This window comes from Marmota flaviventris, chromosome 3 (assembly GCF_047511675.1).
Source record: "Marmota flaviventris isolate mMarFla1 chromosome 3, mMarFla1.hap1, whole genome shotgun sequence".
In the NCBI taxonomy this organism is placed as follows: Eukaryota; Metazoa; Chordata; class Mammalia; order Rodentia; family Sciuridae; genus Marmota; species Marmota flaviventris.
Window position 1 is genome coordinate 128,108,102 of NC_092500.1, and position 18,845 is coordinate 128,126,946.

Genomic DNA, 18,845 nt, shown 5'->3' on the forward strand with positions numbered 1-18,845 from the left:
ATTTGCCTCATCCTGCTTGGTATTTGACACCCAATATCATGTCCTACACCCTCAACAAAAATGCCTTCCTTACCTTGCTTAGGCAGTGAGTTCCCACACTGATCTCTCCACTACATAGATACCCTCCTTATCTGGCCTGGTCTTTGAAACCCCATCAGATCTACCCTCTGCAAGGATATACTCCTTAGCCCTCTTAGGCTCTGAATCTCAACCCACATTGGAGCCAATACTATGCATGCATACCCCCTCACCTCTCCCCGAGGCCAATATCCCACACCAGGTTGCCCCTCCACCTCATGCATGCATGCTCTCCTCACACTGCTTGAACTCGGATTCCCAAACTGAAAATTAAAATATGCAACAGCAGATAAATCTTTATAAGCCTACTTCCCGTTTTTAGGATAAAGTTAAGTCTTTTCATTTGCCATCTCATGGATGGAAACCATTTTGGGGGCTGGGGGTATAGTTTAGTGGTAGAGTGTTTTTGCAGTGAGCTTGTTCTCTCTCAGACTCTTATCATCCCACACTGGATTTCCCCTATTTTGGACACTTCCTCAATCCTTTATCTGTGCTACTCTACACTTGGCCAATATCGTGTGTGACCACTCTCCTTGCCATGTTCAGACTCTGATTCTCTATGCCACATGACATTCCCATACCAACGGTGATATTTTCCTTACACTGCTTAGGCTCTGATATTATTGTTAAGTAAACCCCCTGCATAGCCACCCTTCTAACACTACATGAGCTCTGACACCCAGTGCCAAACCACCGCTGAACTCCTTTAACAGTGGTCCACTCTGTGCTTTGAATATAGCCCCTGCTGCTCTGCCACTGAAGCTTATTTTTTAAAGGAATGTGTTTCTTTCTCTTTCTCTGTCCCTGCTCCTCCCTAATCTCTCCCATCTCTATATCAGGGGAAACAGGATTAATTTTCTTCCCCATCCTAGGCAGAGTTAACTGTCCTTGAGCACCTACCTACCACAGGAACCAAGTAATTCAGATTTGTGGATGGCACCAGAAGCTTTCAGAAATGACTCACCTAATTTCACAAGTGAATTACAACTTCAGACAGAACACATGGAACATAGCCTTTGAATTATCTCCTTAAACCCCCCCTTCTCCCCCAGATTAGCAGAATCACAGCCTCTGAGACAGGAGTCACCAGTGCTTCCCCTTTGCTAACAAAGCAATAAAATTTCTTTTTCCTTTTTCTCAAAACCATGTCCTCATTATTAGATTGACATCAGGGTCAAGGACCGGGCTTTTGGTAACACTCACCTCACCCTACCACAAACACCTACCTTTCCTGTCCCTTATGAATTATGTAATAAGGAAAAAATTATGACAATGAATAAAGGAGTTATAAGCTCTCTGCAATTATTGAACTTAACAAGTAGTTGCCTATGAAGATGTGTGCATGCATACTCTCTCCTCCCAATAATAATTGCTGATTTTCAGAGGCTTTACCATCTAAGCTCCTTAAGCAATATCTATTTTTAAAGTTACCTCTCTCTCCTTAGAATAAGTCATATTATAAATGGATTAAATTGAGTCATAAACAATCAAACTCTGAGTGGTTGTTTTAGTCAGCATTTTTGTTGCTGTGACCAAAAGTCCTAACAAGAACAATTTTAGAGGAGGAACAGTTATTTGGTATTCATAGTTTCAGAGATCTCAGTCCACAGCCAGCCAGTTCCATTGCTAGATGAAGCAGAATATCATGGCAGAAAAGTATGGTGAAGGAAAGCAGTTCAGGACATGGCACCAGGTAACAGAGAGCAAAAGAGCAAGAGCTCCTCTTAACAAGGACAAAATATGCCCCCAGTGACCTGTCTCCTCCAGCCACAACCCTATCTGCCTATGGTTACAACCCACCTAACCCATTCAACAGGATTAATGCACTGATTAGGTCATTTTTACCTCTAAATTTTCTTGCATTGTCTAACACATGAGTTTTGGAGGACACCTCATACCTAAACCATAACAATAGCTTACAACACTAATAGCTGTTTCTCATTCACATTACATCTGGCTCAGAGTCTACATAGATAGACTTGACTGTAGCTCTGTTTAGTTTCTCTACAATTGTTTTCTCATTCTGGAACCCAGGATCACAGAGTACAATGAAACTTTCAGTAGAATCCTCAATTTGGATTAAATGTGCATTATATTCATTCTGATGCTATTGGTCAAAAGAGACCACCTGGACTAACCTGCAAATGGGGCAGAAAATATACTCTACCTACAGGAAGATATGTCAAGGAGGTCAAAATTTAATCCTTTCACATAAGATTATATAAGTTATTGGGTAACAATAACACAATCTATACCCAAACCCTTTAAATTACTTAGCCAATAGATCTCAGGCAGTAATCTCCAAAATGGGGCAAAAGTACCCCAGGTGGTATAAAAGAGGAATCACTGGAACACAAAGATAAGATACTAGAACTTCTATTTACATTTATTTATAATTTATTTTATTTTATTTTTTTATTGGTTGTTCAAAACATTGCAGAGCTCTTGACATATCATATTTCATACATTAGATTCAAGTGGGTTATAAACTCCCATTTTTACCCCAAATACAGATTTCAGAATCACATCGGTTACACATCCACATTTTTACATAATGTCATATTAATGACTGTTGTATTCTGCTACCTTTCCTATTCTCTCCTATCCCCCCTCCCCTCCCCTCCCATCTTCTCTCTCTACCCCATCTACTGTAATTCATTTCTCTCCTTGTTTTTTTTTTCCATTCCCCTCACAACCTCTTATATGTAATTTTGTATAACAATGAGGGTCTCCTTCCATTTCCATGCAATTTCCCTTTTCTCTCCCTTTCCCTCCCACCTCATGTCTCTGTTTAATGTTAATCTTTTCCTCCTGCTCTTCCTCCCTGCTCTGTTCTTAGTTGCTCTCATTATATCAAAGAAGACATTTGGCATTTGTTTTTTAGGGATTGGCTAGCTTCACTTAGCATAATCTGCTCTAGTGCCATCCATTTCCCTGCAAGTTCCATGATTTTGTCATTTTTTAGTGCTGCGTAATACTCCATGGTGTATAAATGCCACATTTTTTTTTATCCATTCATCTATTGAAGGGCATCTGGGTTAGTTCCACAGTCTAGCAATTGTGAATTGTGCTGCTATGAACATCGATGTGGAAGTATCTCTGTAGTACGCTCTTTTAAGGTCTTCAGAAAATAGTCCGAGAAGGGCAATAGCTGGGTCAAATGGTGGTTCCATTCCCAGCTTTCCCAGGAATCTCCATACTGCTTTCCAAATTGGCCGCACCAATTTGCAGTCCCACCAGCAATGTAAAAGTGTACCCTTTTCCCCACATCCTCGCCAGCACTTGTTGTTGTTTGACTTCAGAATGGCTGCCAATCTTATTGGAGTGAGATGGTATCTTAGGGTGGTTTTGATTTGCATTTCTCTGACTGCTAGAGATGGTGAGCATTTTTTCATGTACTTGTTGATTGATTGTATGTCCTCCTCTGAGAAGTGTCTGTTCAGGTCCTTGGCCCATTTGTTGATTGGGTTATCTGTTAACTTATTGTCTAATTTTTTGAGTTCTTTGTATACTCTGGATATTAGGGCTCTATCTGAAGTGTGAGGAGTAAAGATTTGTTCCCAGGATGTAGGCTCCCTATTTACCTCTCTTATTGTTTCTCTTGCTGAGAAAAAACTTTTTAGTTTAAGTAACTCCCATTTGTTGATTCTTGTTATTAACTCTTGTGCTATGGGTGTCCTATTAAGGAATTTGGAGCCCGACCCCACAATATGTAGATTGGAGCCAACTTTTTCTTCTATCAGACGCAGAGTCTCTGATTTGATATCAAGCTCCTTGATCCATTTTGAGTTAACTTTTGTGCATGGCAAGAGGAGGGGATTCAGTTTCATTTTGTTGCATATGGATTTCCAGTTTTCCCAACACCATTTGTTGAAGATGCTATCCTTCCTCCGTAGCATGCTTTTAGCCCCTTTATCAAATATAGATAGTTGTAACTTTGTGGATTAGTCTCTGTGTCCTCTATTCTGTACCATTGGTCCACCCGCCTGTTTTTGTACCAGTACCATGCTGTTTTTGTTACTATTGCTCTGTAATATAGTTTGAAATCTGGTATCGCTATACCGCCTGATTCACAGTTCCTGCTTAGAGTTGCTTTTGCTATTCTGGGTCTTTTATTTTTCCATATGAATTTCATGATTGCTTTATCTATTTCTACAAGAAATTCCGTTGGGATTTTGATTGGCATTGCATTAAACCTATAGAGAACTTTTGGTAATATCGCCATTTTAATGATGTTAGTTCTGCCTATCCATGAACAGGGTATATTTTTCCATCTTCTAAGATCTTCTTCTATCTCTCTCTTTAGGGTTCTGTAGTTTTCATTGTATAAATCTTTCACCTCTTTTGTTAGGTTGATTCCCAAGTATTTTATTTTTGTGAGGATATTGTGAATGGAGTGTTTTTCCTCATTTCCGTTTCAGAAGTTTTGTCGCTGATATACAGAAATGCCTTTGATTTATGCATGTTGATTTTATATCCTGCCACTTTGCTGAATTCATTTATTAACTCTAGCAGTTTCTTTGTAGACCCTTTTGGGTCTGTTAAATATATTATCATGTCATCAGCAAATAGTGATAATTTAAGTTCTTCTTTTCCTATTTTTATGCCTTTAATTTCTTTTGTCTGTCTAATTTCTCTGGCCAGTGTTTTGAGAACTATATTGAATAGAAGTGGTGATAGAGGGCATCCCTGTCTTGTTCCAGATTTTAGAGGGAATGCCTTCAATTTTTCTCCATTCAGAATGATGCTAGCCTGAGGCTTAGCATAGATAGTTTTTACAATGTTGAGGTAAGTTCCTGTTATCCCTAGTTTTTCTAATGTTTTGAATATAAAGGGATGCTGTACTTTGTCGAATGCTTTTTCTGCGTCTATTGAGATGATCATATGGTTCTTATCTTTGAGTCTATTGATGTGGTGAATAACATTTATTGATTTCCGTATATTGAACCATCCTTGCATCCCAGGGATGAATCCTACTCGATCATGGTGCACAATTTTTTTGATGTGCTTTTGTATCCGATTCGCCAGAATTTTATTGAGGATTTTTGCATCTAGGTTCATTAGAGATATTGGTCTATAGTTTTCTTTCTTTGAGGTGTCTTTGTCTGGTTTCGGAATCAGGGTGATGTTGGCCTCAGAATGAATTTGGAAGAGCTCCCTCTTTCTATTTCCTGAAATAACTTGAAAAGTATTGGTATTAATTCTTCTTTAAAGGTTTTGTAAAACTCTGCTGTGTACCCATCCTGTCCTGGGCTTTTCTTGGTTGGTAGTCTTTTGATTGCTTCTTCTATTTCATCCATTGATATTGGTCTGTTCAAATTGTGTGTATCCTCCTGACTCAGTCTGGGCAAATCATATGACTTAAGAAATTTATCGATGTCTTCACTATCTTCTATTTCATTGGAATATAGGTTTTCAAAATAATTTCTAATTGTCTTCTGTATTTCTGTAGCATCTGTTGTGATATTGCCTTTTTCATCCTGTATGTTAGTAATTTGAGTTCTCTCTCTTCTTCTCTTCGTTAGCATGGCTAAGTGTCTGTCGATCTTATTTATTTTTTCGAAGAACCAACTTTTAGTTTTGTTAATTTTTTCAATAGTTTCTTTTGTTTCAATTTCATTAATTTCCGCTCTGATTTTAATTATTTCTTGCCTTCTGCTACATTTGCTGTTGTTTTGCTCTTCCTTTTCTAGGGCTTTGAGATGAAGTGTGAGCTCATTTATTTGTTGGTTTTTTCTTTTTTTGAGGAATGACCTCCAGGCAATAAATTTCCCTCTTAAAACTGCTTTCATTGTGTCCCATAGATTCCAATATGTTGTGTCTGTATTTTCATTTATCTCTAAGAATTTTTTGATTTCCTCCTTTATGTCTTCTGTAACCCATTGATCATTCAGTAACATATTGTTCATTTTCCATGTGATGTAGGATTTTTCCTTCCTTCTTTTATCATTGATTTCCAGTTTCATTCCATTATGATCAGATAAAATGCATGGTATTATCTCCACCCCTTTATATTTACTGAGGGTTGCCCTATGGCATAATATATGGTATATTTTTGAGAAGGATCCATGTGCTGCTGAGAAAAAAGTATATCCACTTGATGATGGTTGATATATTCTATTTATGTCAGTTAAGTCTAGGTTATTGATTGTGATATTGAGTTCTATAATTTCTTTATTCAACTCTTGTTTGGAGGATCTGTCCAATGGTGAGAGAGGTGTGTTGAAGTCACCCATAATTATTGTGTTTATTTGATTCTTGAACTTGAGGAGAATTTGTTTTATGAACGTCGCAGCACCATTATTTGGTGCATAAATATTGATAATTGTTATGTCTTGTTGGTGAATGGTTCCTTTTAACAGTATATAATGTCCTCCCTTATCCCTTTTGATTAACTTAGTCTTGAAGTCAATTTTATTCGATATGAGGATGGCCACACCTGCTTGCTTACGAGGACCGTGTGCTTGGTATATTTTTTCCCATACTTTCACCTTCAGCCTGTGTATGTCTTTTCCAATCAGATGTGTCTCCTGGAGGCAGCATATTGTTGGATTTGTTTTTTTAATCCATGTTACCAGCCTATGTGGCTTTATTGGAGAGTTTAAGCCATTAACATTTAGAGTTATTATTGATATATGGTTTGTACTTCCAGCCATGTTTGATTATCTATCTTTTTTTTTAATTTAGTTTGTTTCTCCATGATTAGCTTCCCCCCCCCCCGCCCTCTGTCTTTACTGAGGCACTTCCCACTGATGGTTTTGGTTATTGTTTTTCATTTCTTCCTCATGTAGTGTTTTGCTCAAGATGCTTTGCAATGCTGGTTTTCTGGCTGCAAATTCTTTTAACTTTTGTTTATCATGAAAGATTTTTATTTCATTGTCGTACCTGAAGCTTAATTTTGCTGGATACAAAATTCTTGGTTGGCATCCATTGTCTTTCAGTGTTTGAAATACGTTGTTCCAGGATCTTCTCGCTTTCAGCTTCTGTGGTGAAAAATCCATTGTTAACCTTATTGGTTTACCCCTGAATGTAATTTGCCTCCTTTCTCTTGTAGCTTTTAATATTTTCTCTTTGTTCTGTATATTGGATATCTTCATAACAATGTGTCTTGGTATTGGTCTACTGTGATTTTGTATGCTCGGTGTCCTGTATGCATCTACAATTTGTACATCCATTTCCTTTTTTATATCTGGAAAGTTTTCTATAATTATTTCATTCATCAGGTTGCTCATTCCCTTGGTTTGAACCTCTATACCTTCATCTATTCCGATGACTCTTGAGTTTGGCTTTTTTATGTTATCCCATATATCTTGGATGTTTTTCTCGTGATTTTTTACCAGCCTTTCTGAGTTGGCTAGACTGTTTTCAAGATGATGTATTTTGTCTTCATTATCTGATGTTCTGGCTTCTACTTTCTCCACTCTGTTAGTGATACTCTCATTTGAGTTTTTAATTTGGTTTATAGTTTCCTTCATTTCTAGAATTATTGTTTGATTGTTCTTTATAATCTCTATCTCCTGATAAAGATGCTTAACTTCTTCTTTTATCTGTTTATGTAATTCATTTTCAATGTGTTCTTTCACTGTTTGAATTTGCTGTCTCATATCCTCTTTAAGGTTCCATTCCATCTGTCTAAGGTATTCCTTGAGTTCTTTATTTGACCATTTTTCTGATGACTCTAGGTCCTCCTGAATATTTAGGCTGTCCTGCATTGTTTGTACTCCTTTTCTTCCTTGCTTTTTCATGCTTCTCATGTTACTTCTTGTTCTGTTTGACTGCTGAGTTACTGTTTACTCTTATAAATTTATTTGATGCTTGGGAGGAAAGGTATTAGAAGGGAAGGGAAGACGTCACTAAAGAGAATGAGAGTAAGCAGGTATAATTCAAGGAAGGGGGAATAAGAAAATTGAAAAGAAATGAAAAAACAAAAGAAAAAATAGAAAAGAAAAAACATTTTAAAAAAATAAAAAAATTAAAATTAAAATTAAAAAAAAATTTTTAAATTTAAAAAAAATTTTAAAACCACAAGAAAAAAAATTAAAATGAAAAAAAAACCCAAATTAAAAAAAAATAATAAATGCAGTCTTAGAGTTTGATTAACTTCTCTTCCAGGAGGTGGAGCTGTGCCCACCGGGCCAAGCTTCTCCTCTCAATACGCGGGAACCAATCACTGTGCAGCAGCTCCTCCTCCCAGACTGGGCGGGTCTCCAATCCTGAGTGCCTAGGGCCTTCTCTTGTGTCTAGTCACTTCCCCACTTTTCCTCAAGCCAGGCTCCGCTCACCGGTGACACTCACCAAAATACTGGCTACACGCCAGGTCTGCTGCTCCCGGGAGCCCTGTTTTCATGAACGACTGGACACACTCTCCCTATTTGCCATTCCCTTAGACCCTAAGTTTGTAGAGCTTGGGGTTGAGAATGCTCAGCGAAATTTGCTTGCCCTCCAGTAGCCACGCCCCCGATAGCTGGTGCAAGAGACTTCAGTTGTCAGCACTGGTGAGAGCGGTAGCCGGGAGTTCCGCACCGTGGGTCCCGCGCCACTCCTGATTCCCTGGGTCTGGCTATCGCGCTCATGGGAGAGCTGGGAGGGGCCCTTAAGGTTTCCCCGCTGTGTGGAGAGGGAAGGCTAGGGGGTTACACACCTGTTGCCGCTGGTTTCAATGAAGTTATCTCCTCCGCCGCATCCTGGTGACGTCAGTTCTCTGCCATGGTGGTATCCCATGCAAATGATGACAGTTCGTTTCCCTTTGCTGGGTGACCAATGCAACGGGTGGGTCCTGACTGGCTCTCCCAAGCCCCGTCTCAATCCTGTGGCCACTGCCTATGAAGGCTCGGTTGGCATTTACCTCCGTAGGTGCAGAAGGGCGGACCAGTTGTTTCAGCGGGATTGTTTAGTGCTGAGTCACAGCAGTTTGTCTGCGAGAAGCAGGCGAACGGGAGCTTTAATTCAGCCAATTCAGGCTCGGTGTGTGTTCTGAGAGGCCCAGACTGTTCGCCCCAGATCCACGTCAGCTCAGCATTGCCTAGTGATCCTGAGCAAACAGCATTTAGACGGTTTACGACTCCCTATGCCCGCGCAGCTGAAGAGGTCAGAGACTTGATCTCTCCGTGCCAGCCGCCATGTTGGATCTCCTCCATTTATTTATAATTTTAAGGATAAAAGTCCTTAATGATATCTTATGGATTTAATATTATTTGCATGTCATATATGCTATGGGACCTATCCTGAGGGAGGAGTGGAAGTTCCTGAGAAGCTGATAGAATGCCTTTACTTGTTGATTTATTCTCAGAATGTTGCATAACATTGCAGCTGATCTGTGAAAGAAGGAAATTTGTCTGGGCTTTATTCCAGTTGCTGGGAGATAACCTTCAACTCTTAGGAATTTCCTGAGGAATTGGAGTGTCTTTGCTGTCCATAGTGGACCCTGATACTGTATGCTATTGATGTCTCTTCATGGGGGGCCCTAGATAATTTAGGCTAACAAGATGATTCAGGTTGGGGCTGCCCATGCTCAAAGACTAACCATGTGATTAGAGTGTTGGGGCTCTGAGCCATGAGATACCAGGCCTGGCAAGGAGGAAATACTGGAGATAGGATTCAAACTCACTATTTGAGCAATCATGCCGATATAATGAATCCAAAAAAAATCTCTGATCATCAAAACTCAGAGTGTTCCTCTGGTTGGCAATACTCTCTGCATTTCCATATATTAAGTGCTGGAAAGGTGACAAATACATGGGGTCAATGGAATTTTCATATTTGGGACCCTTCTAGACTTTACCCCATGTGACCATCCCTTTAATTCTGATCTGTATTCATTTAATACAATAAAACTGTAATCATAAGTATGATACAATCCAAGCTCTGTGGTTCATTCTAGTAAAATATTCCTGAAAAGAGTATTAAAAGATACTTAAAGCAGGACAGTGGCCATGGAAATTGGAATCTGCTAAGGAGTATGTAACAACTCACCTACAGAATCAACTAGCCCTGCAAACGGACAGCTCTGGAGCATCTGGCCCACACCTGTCATTGCCAGCAGTCAGATTGGGACAGGGGTGACCCACAAACTCTAAGCCACATTGAGTAGGAGGCTGCAGTGGACCAAGAAGCCTACATCACTGGCCCATGTGGAGTCACCACAGGTGCAGATTTTGGTGGCAGTAGCAAATAAAGAAGAAAAAAATACATCAAAGAAAAATAATTAAATGAAAGACACTGTTGTTCCCAATATGACACAAAACTTCAATAAGGAAAATATTTTTGAAACCCTAGTTATATTTGATATAATTTAAAAAAATTAATTTAATTTCTAGTCCTTTCTATTTATTCTGTCTGAATTTTTGTTACTTCTTATTTAATAACTTTTTAACAGTGAGTTCTGTAATATCAAGGTATAATATTGTGTGAATAAAATGTAATTTCTTGAATTTTTAGGGTATATACCTAAAACTCAGATATGTTCACAAAAATGGTTTTCCACACTGTTTTCACAAACATAATACTAAAATTAGACGTAAATATATAATTACCTTCAAAAATGTTGAAATCTAGATTTATTTAGTATTCATTAAGTGAATCTTATCATAACTATCTCCCAATATAAGCTTTAACTATTAAAACTTGGTTGTAATACCAGTCATTCTTACATTTCTTTTATCCCTTATTCCCTTTTATTTGTCTTTATTGTGTTCAAACATTATTGGGAGTCGGGGGAAGAAAGCAATACAATGCCTATTGTAAAGGGATAAAGTCCAATAGACATGAATGTGAATAATTTCAGTACAGTGGAAGAGGCATAATATCACACTGTACTCTATGCAGGTGTGGCAAAAAAAGAGAAGGAAGAGACTGTTTCCACTTGAGCTTCTCAGGAGAAGTTCTATAGTAGAGGAAGAAGGACCTATGAAAAAATTCTGGAGCACAGAAATGAGATTTTCTGCAACACTGACAAAGCATATAAGGAATATTTAAGTCTTGTAGTTATTTGAGGCAGAAAGATCAGAGTGTGCAAAGGCACTAATGCATGAAATAATGCAGCATTATGATTATATCTGAATGTCTGGAATATTAAGATGAATATGGAGAGTCCCTCTTTTTGTAATGAAGGTGCAGAGGTAGGCTACAGTGAGTTCATTAGTCATTATCTTTTATTCTAACATAGTGACACTTTATAAATAGTAGATAAAGTTGAATTTACCCTCCCTATGTCTGTGTTCCTCATCTGTAAGATATAGAAAACCATATTACCTACCTTGGAGGGTTGTATGAAGATTTAATGAGACAATTCATACAAAGGATTTAGCTAGTGCCTAGCAAATGACCACTGCTCAAAACATACAGGGTGAAGAGGCAGTTGGTTTGGGTTTCTTAATTCTACAAAAAGCTATATAATATAAAGTTATAAAGGGGACTGTGCAGAATTACAAGAGAGGATGAAGTCTTCAGCACTCACTTATACATTCAGTCCGGTCCAGGGAGCTAGCTCTCCAAAGCATGTCTCCCATCATCCCTTACTCCATTCCTCCCTATCAGCTGGTTCCTCCTACCTCATTCCCAACTCTGGGACACATACCTCAGTTCTACTACAACATCACTTTGCCCTAACACCATCCCATTAAACACCCTGACAGCAGGAATGAGTGAGTCACACAAAGCAGCATTAGTAGTAGCAAAGGAAGTAGTAGTAGCAGATATTTACATGGAACTTACCATGTACCAGGTCCTATTCCAAACACTTTTAGTTTTCAGTTAATGAGGAAACCCATCATGAAGCTGATTGCCTCAAGAAAAAAATTATATTTTAATTGTTTAACTTATTTTATTGTCACAATAACTCTATGAAGTAGGTACTGTTCCCCTTGTTTTGCATATGAGGAAACTAAAGTCTAAAACCCAGTAAGTAACAGAGCAAAATTTTGACCAGAGGTTGTCTCCTACCAGATCCGTGGCCCTGATCACTACTCTTTATTGTCCACATAATAATCTATTATGGGTGGAGATGGGACAGAGGGGATGTCACTAATAAATGTTTTTGCTTTTCAAATATTTAGTTAAGATTAAGGTCTGAAGAAAGTATCATTTTGTACTTCACTTTCTCCCTGCTCAAACAGCTACTTTCCTACATTCTTAACAACCTCTGGAATACATACTCGCTCAGACCCCATAGGCAAAATTCACCCCGAGAGTCTTCATTTCTTTCTTTCTTTTTAAACGTTTCCCTTCCTACTATGGAGAGTTACTAGAGAGAGCATGCCCTCTAGTGGTTCCACGCTACCTTGCAGTCAAATGCAATAATAATGTACGTACAATAATCACAGATCTTTCTTTCCTAATGTGCCAGGGCAGGAAATACATGATAACAAAGAAAATATTGAAATCAAACAACGAAATCAATAGACTCCGTAAATAAAATGGCTCCAACACAGTCTTTCTTTTTAAACGCTTCCTTTCCATCATGAAGTCTGAGCAATATTTCCTACAATTGTGCAAGAGTTGCTAGAGGAAGCATGCGATCTAGTGGTCCAATGCTATCAGGCAGCCAGATGCAACCGCCACTAGAGTTCCAGTGACATTTCTTTCTTACTGAAGAGGCAGTGGCAGAACCCACATGCGAATAGAGAAAATATTGAAGAGCAAATCAAAACGTCAGTAGTAGATCTCTGAGCAGAATGAAGAGGCGAGAACGATCCCCAGACCGAGCAAAGCCTCGTGGTTGTATCCCAGAGTCTAAATCCCGCCGCCATAGTTTCCACCAAGCCCAAGAGAAAGGCTGAAGAGTACGCTGAAGGTAAAGCCAAGGTGAAGGACCAACTAGAGAGAAGATCTGCAAGGTTGTCTGCTAAACCTGCTCCTCCGAAGCCAGAGCCCAAGCCTAAAAAGACCCCTGCAAAGAAGGAAAAGAAGGTATCCAAAGGGAAAGAGGGAGAAACTGACACTGGTAAGGATGGGAATAACCCTGCAGAAAATGAAGATTTTCATTTAGAACAGACGACACAGAAAGCTGAAGGTGCTGGAGATGCCAAGTGAAGTGTGTGCATTTTCAATAATTGTGAACTTCTGCTGACTGTACGGTTTGGAATACTATTTTTTAGTCAAGTTTATAAAAATACAGAATTTTGTTTTACTTTTTTTTTTTTTAAAGCTATGTTGTTAGCATTTCGTTTTTATTTGGGGGGGAAGGAGAATATGTCACTAATAGAATGACTCCGAAGCTGGATTGCTGGGGCATTGCCTGGGACACCTTTCCCTGCTAGTTTTGAAAGACTTACTCTCAACTCCCAGGAGCCACCTTGGCCAAAAAAACCTTCATCTTTATGTCCTCCTTCCTCTCTGCAATCAGCATGGACTTAACTCCCCTAAACCCAGAGATGGATTGAGACCGGATCCCCCACCCGGAAGTTGGTTTTACTAATACATACTTTCCAGTGTCCCTCAAAGGAGCAGCAGTTCCTTTCCTAAATTCTGGATTTTCTGACTGATAAATCTTAAAGTTAGGGTTGGCTCATGAAAAATTGTTAAACAACATGCTAAATGTGAAACTTACCCTGTACAGAGCATCAAATGAAGATACCATTGAGTTTTATAGTAGTTTTTGCTCTGGTAGTTCAGAAAGGGAGTTTAGAAGCTGCTGTATACTGTTGATGATTGTCTGCCCATGTCCTGGGTGAAATGCATGATTATTTATGAACAGTATTGGAGGGGGTGCTACCGAGGAATATTCAGGGGCACTCAACCATTAAGCCACAAACCCAGCCCTATTTTGTATTTTATTTAGAGACAGGGTCTCACTGAGTTGCTTAGCACCTCATTTTTGCACAGGCTGATTTTGAACTCGAGATCCTCCTACCTCGGCCTTCAGAGCCACTGGGCTTACAGGCGTGTGCCACTGTGCTCAGCCAAAAAGTATTTTTAATAAAGCTGGATTGGCAAAATAGATATTAATACACTGTTTTGTTTAACTGAGGATATACTACTATTGCTAAATTCATGGGGCAAATTATGAGAACATAAAAGACAATAATTTTACTATTGACTCAGATGCTGGCAATACAAGTGCACTAGACCTTTTTAAAAAATACATGCTATACACATATCATATCTTTTAAAGGGTAACTGAAAATGACAATCCTGGAAAAATTTTGAAATAAATGCCAGATCATAAAATTTCTGTGAAAACCATCACAAACATCCTCAGGCATAGGGACTCACAAGTAAATAAGGTTCTCCTTTTTTCTTTCTTTCTTTCTTTCTTTTTAAGAGAACTATGTGATTGATAGAAAGCTTCTGAGTATAAGTTAAACACAAGCTATGTGTATATATTTATGTACAATTAAAAAGCAATTAAAGGGGCTGGGGATGTGGCTCAAGCGGTAGAGCGCTCGCCTGGCATGCGTGCGGCCCGGGTTCGATCCTCAGCACCACATACAAAACAAACATGTTGTATCCGCCGATAACTAAAAAATAAATATTAAAAAATTCTCTAAATTCTCTCTCTCTCTCTCTCTCTCTCTCTCTCTCTCTCTCTCTCTCTCTCTCTCTCTCTCCTCTCTCACTCTCTCTTTAAAAAAAAAAAATCAATTAAAGAACCAGACACAGTGGCACCTGCCTATAATCCCCGTAGCTGAGGAGGCTGAAGCAAGAGGATCATAAGTTCAAAGCCAGCCTCAGCAAAAGTGAAGCACTAAGCAACTCAGTGAGACCCTGTCTCTAAATAAAATACAAAAAGGGCTATGGATGTGGCTCAGTGGCTGAGTGACCCTGAGTTCAATCCCCAGTACAAAAACAAAAACAAAAAAAAGGCAATAAAAGAGGTGATTTTTATAACTCTACAAAAAAAGTAAAACAATGAATGAAGTGTGGTGTAAAATTACTAATTATAATCCAAATGAGGCTTTAAGCTAACAAATTTACCACAGCTGTATTACATAATACTTAGTGTTGCTACCTCAAGTCTAAGACTCTATGAACAGAAGGGAAATTTTTCTTTATTGCTGCTCACTTAGCCTTCTCATACTGACTCAGGAGCACAGAAAGGAGGTTTTCTATAGATATGACATGTAAATAGCACGTAAGTAATATTGAAGTCATATCACCAAGAGCAACTCACATGAAAATGAGTAAGAGAAGGAAAACAACTAAATGATTTATAGTAACTCTTAACTGAAATCACTACAATTAATGAACAGCTACCATCTACATGAGGTATGGGAAGTAATGAAAGCAGATAAAAAGAAAACATTATCCTTTTATGTTAAAAGCTAACAAACTTGTAAGAGGACAATTTCAATAGCAATTCAAACAAAATGAGGGTTTTTCACTTCTCCAACTGGGAGGATGTGAATGTTTCATGAGATAGTATCTGAGCTAGACTCTCACAATGGGAAGGATCTCATCAAGCCGATGAGAAAGGAAGGTATATTCTAGGCTGAGGGGACTTTAGCCAGCATTCAGTACTCATGTGTGTGAAGAATGACTGCACTCCAGTTTGCCAGAGCACGTTGTAACTGAAAGGGAAAATTGAGAGTTGCGGATAGAACAATATTTTGGACTTCATTCTGGACGCAAAGAGGAATCATAAAAGCCATGAGTAGGGGAGAAAGGACACAGGTAGTACAGCTTTGCTTCAGAAAGATTATTCTAGTGGCAACATGTAAGCTGAATTGCAAGGGAGAGAGCCAGGGGCAAGCAGGCCACGGAGCATAGAAGAAGTGAAGCAGGCCCAAATTCCAACAGGGAGGGGAGATATCAAATACAATCGAGGGAATTTTGCTGGGAAAGTGATTGTCCGCATTTTTCCCCAAAAAATCTGAGGTTTAAGACATGCTTTTCTGTCAAACACAGCGCCTCAGAATCTCAGCAATGATAATAAAGGACACAGTATGGAGGTCATCACAGCCCTAAGATCTTAGTTCATTTTCTGCTGCTACAATAGAATGCCACAGACTGGGTGTGTATGAAGAATAGAGAGGAGATTTGAATCAAAGGCGTCGCTGACGGCAACCGAGCACAGGCTCCTCCGTAGCACCCGGCCCAGGCGCTCTCACGTCCTCTGTCCAGAGCCGACTTTCAGCCCCTGGATCGGGAAGGCAGAGCAAGAGCAGTGCCGGCGGCCGAACGCCCGCACCCTCTGCCGCCAGCCAAGGGCCCGCGCTGCCCGAGCCACAAGTCCGAGGCCCCAACGAGGCACAGTCGGCGGAGACATGACTGGATTGAGGAGATCAAAAAGCCGCAGAAGAAGGGATCGGGTTGTAGCTCAGGGGTAGAGCGCTCACCTAGCACGTGCAAGGTGCTGGGTTCAATCCTCAGCACCAAGTAATGTGTATTTTTTTAAAAAGCTGCAGAAGAGCACCGACCGCAGATGCATTTTTAGCTCACCTCTTTGAGGATGCCTCTCTCCCCTCCCTATGCGCTGGCAGAGTCACTGTCTTCTCCAAGTAAGTGCAGCGGGTCAGGAGGATCCTCAGCGTTGAGGAAGGACTTAGCTGAGCTCCTGCAGCAGCATCCTCGGATGTTATCTGGGACTCTGGAGCCACAACTAGATACAGTGGTATCTGAGGTGCCACCTGGATTTTGCTGTCTCTGAGCAGTGTGTGCATGTTGCCCTTTAAATTTTCTTTATGAAAGAGAAGACTTGGCTGGGGATGTGGCTCAGGGGTAAAGCAGTTGCTTGGCATGTGTGAGGCCCTGGGTTTGATTCTCAGCCCTGCACATAAATAAACAAGTTAAATAAAGGTTCATTGGCAACTAAAAAGATATTTTAAAAAAAGAAGAAGAAGACTGCGTGTTTCCTCTGTAGCAGAGGTATTATAGGAGACAATCAACACAGTTTCAAAGGCCTGAAAAGACAGATTCACTTTAGTTGCTGTGTTACTCATAAGACCGTTTAAGGTTTGGGAAGACATCAGATCTGTCATGTTATAAAGAAGCATATTTACTTATTATTTTAGATCTTTTGGTACTATATGCATTTTTACCATACTTGTTCATTTATTAAAAATGTAAGGGAAAAATAAAAGAAGACCGCTTCCTTCGTCCGTTACATGAAAGACCCAGCTCTCCTAGGGTACAAATCTCTGCCTTCCAGATTAATATCATTAGTACTTGTCAACAAATATGTTGCTTTTCAAAACTAAACTGGGAGTTGAAAAAGAAATAATTTTTTGTTTCATTTTGTTTTAGTGCTAGGGACCAATGCCAGAGCCTTGAACATGTTAAATATATTCTCTACAACATGTTAAATATATTCTCTACTACCAGCCTGAAATTTTTCTGATTGCTTCTAGTAAATTTCTATTAAAATCACTCAGAAATTCCATCTCATAGAATTTAGCATTTTATTCTTAGTTGTAAGTCATAGATATCATATTGGCCCATAATTTTATTTTATTCTAACTTTTTTTTTCTTTTGGTATTGGGAATTGAACCCCAGGTCACTTAACCCTTGAGCTACATCTCCAGTCCTTTTTATTTATTTATTTATTTATTTTAATTTTGAGACAGGGTCTCACAAAGTTAGTGATCCTCCTGCCTCAGCCTCCCAATTCTCAGGAATTATAGGCATGTACCAATGAGGTACCCATCATCAATCCAGGATTTTAAAGAATTTTTTCAATAGATATTACACCTTATTTTTATATGTTAAAATTAATGTTCCTCATTTACCTCTGAAGAACCACTTATACGTGTGTTCCCTACTTCAACTTCATTCCTGATATGTTTTCAAGGATTGTTTTGTTCTTTGTTTTTGATAGCATTTATTAAATAGTCTGTATGGCAAGACAATAACTACTTAAGGGGGAGATAAGATTTCTTTGTACTTTTAAGTGAGACTGTAATTCTTTAGGCACTAAGTCAGAACTAGTAATGCTTTTTTTTTCTAGCTTCATATTGGCTTATTTTAACAGGTTGAGATGTTTGTTCTAAGACATATAATCTATCATTAACTTTGTGGTTTGAAGTGTTTGCTACCAAGTTGCATCCCTTAGTAGACCAGACCAAATCTTTTGTCCCTGAAGTGTTCCAAGATAGACCTTGATGTTTATATATATATATATATATATATATATATATATATATATATATATATATATATATTTGTTAAAATGGCTGGAGTTTCATCTTCTTAGGATCCACTTTTTAAACTTTTTATCCCTTATAGTTATCTATTGTGTATAGTCCTCTAGAATCAAGTATGTTAAACTGAAACAACTTGCTGGGAGGAACTCTCCAGGGCATGTTTTTCAAAGAAAAGTATTTAGAGGAACAAAACTTAAACCTCCCTAGGTGTATTACAAAGCTGTTCAAAAAGTAATTCAGTAAGGGTTGTGAATGGAAATATGTAGTACCCAAGTCAATATTCTGCTTTGAAGAGTAATAAACACAAATTGGTCAAAAATAAAATAAAATAAAAAATTAATGTTCCTCATTTGCAAACAGCCACAATTTAAACAAGAGAATTGAGGGGTGCAGTTTTGCCTCAAGAGCAGAGATGAGCAGATAAAGTCATGTCCTTCTATCACTGAAAGCAATTTAAGAGCTTTCCAGAGAAATTTCCATTGGAAATGCCACCCAAAGATCTGAGAAATGTGAGCAATGAGTGCAGTCTACTAATAATAATGTGTTGGTCAACTAAATTCAGAGACAGACCAAAGGGAAGCACTGAGTTTTTGTGTGTTTTTTTTTTTAATATTTTTAGTTGTAGATACCTTTGTTTATTTAGTTGTTTTGTTGTTGTTGTTGTTGTTGTTTCATGTGGTGCTGGGGAT

General features: G+C 38.8%; 1 pseudogene; it reads left to right on the plus strand.

Annotated features, from left to right (window-relative positions):
* Positions 1-8,495: 8,495 nt before the first annotated feature.
* LOC114104434 (non-histone chromosomal protein HMG-17 pseudogene) lies at positions 8,496-13,107 on the plus strand (annotated as a pseudogene).
* Positions 13,108-18,845: the final 5,738 nt, after the last annotated feature.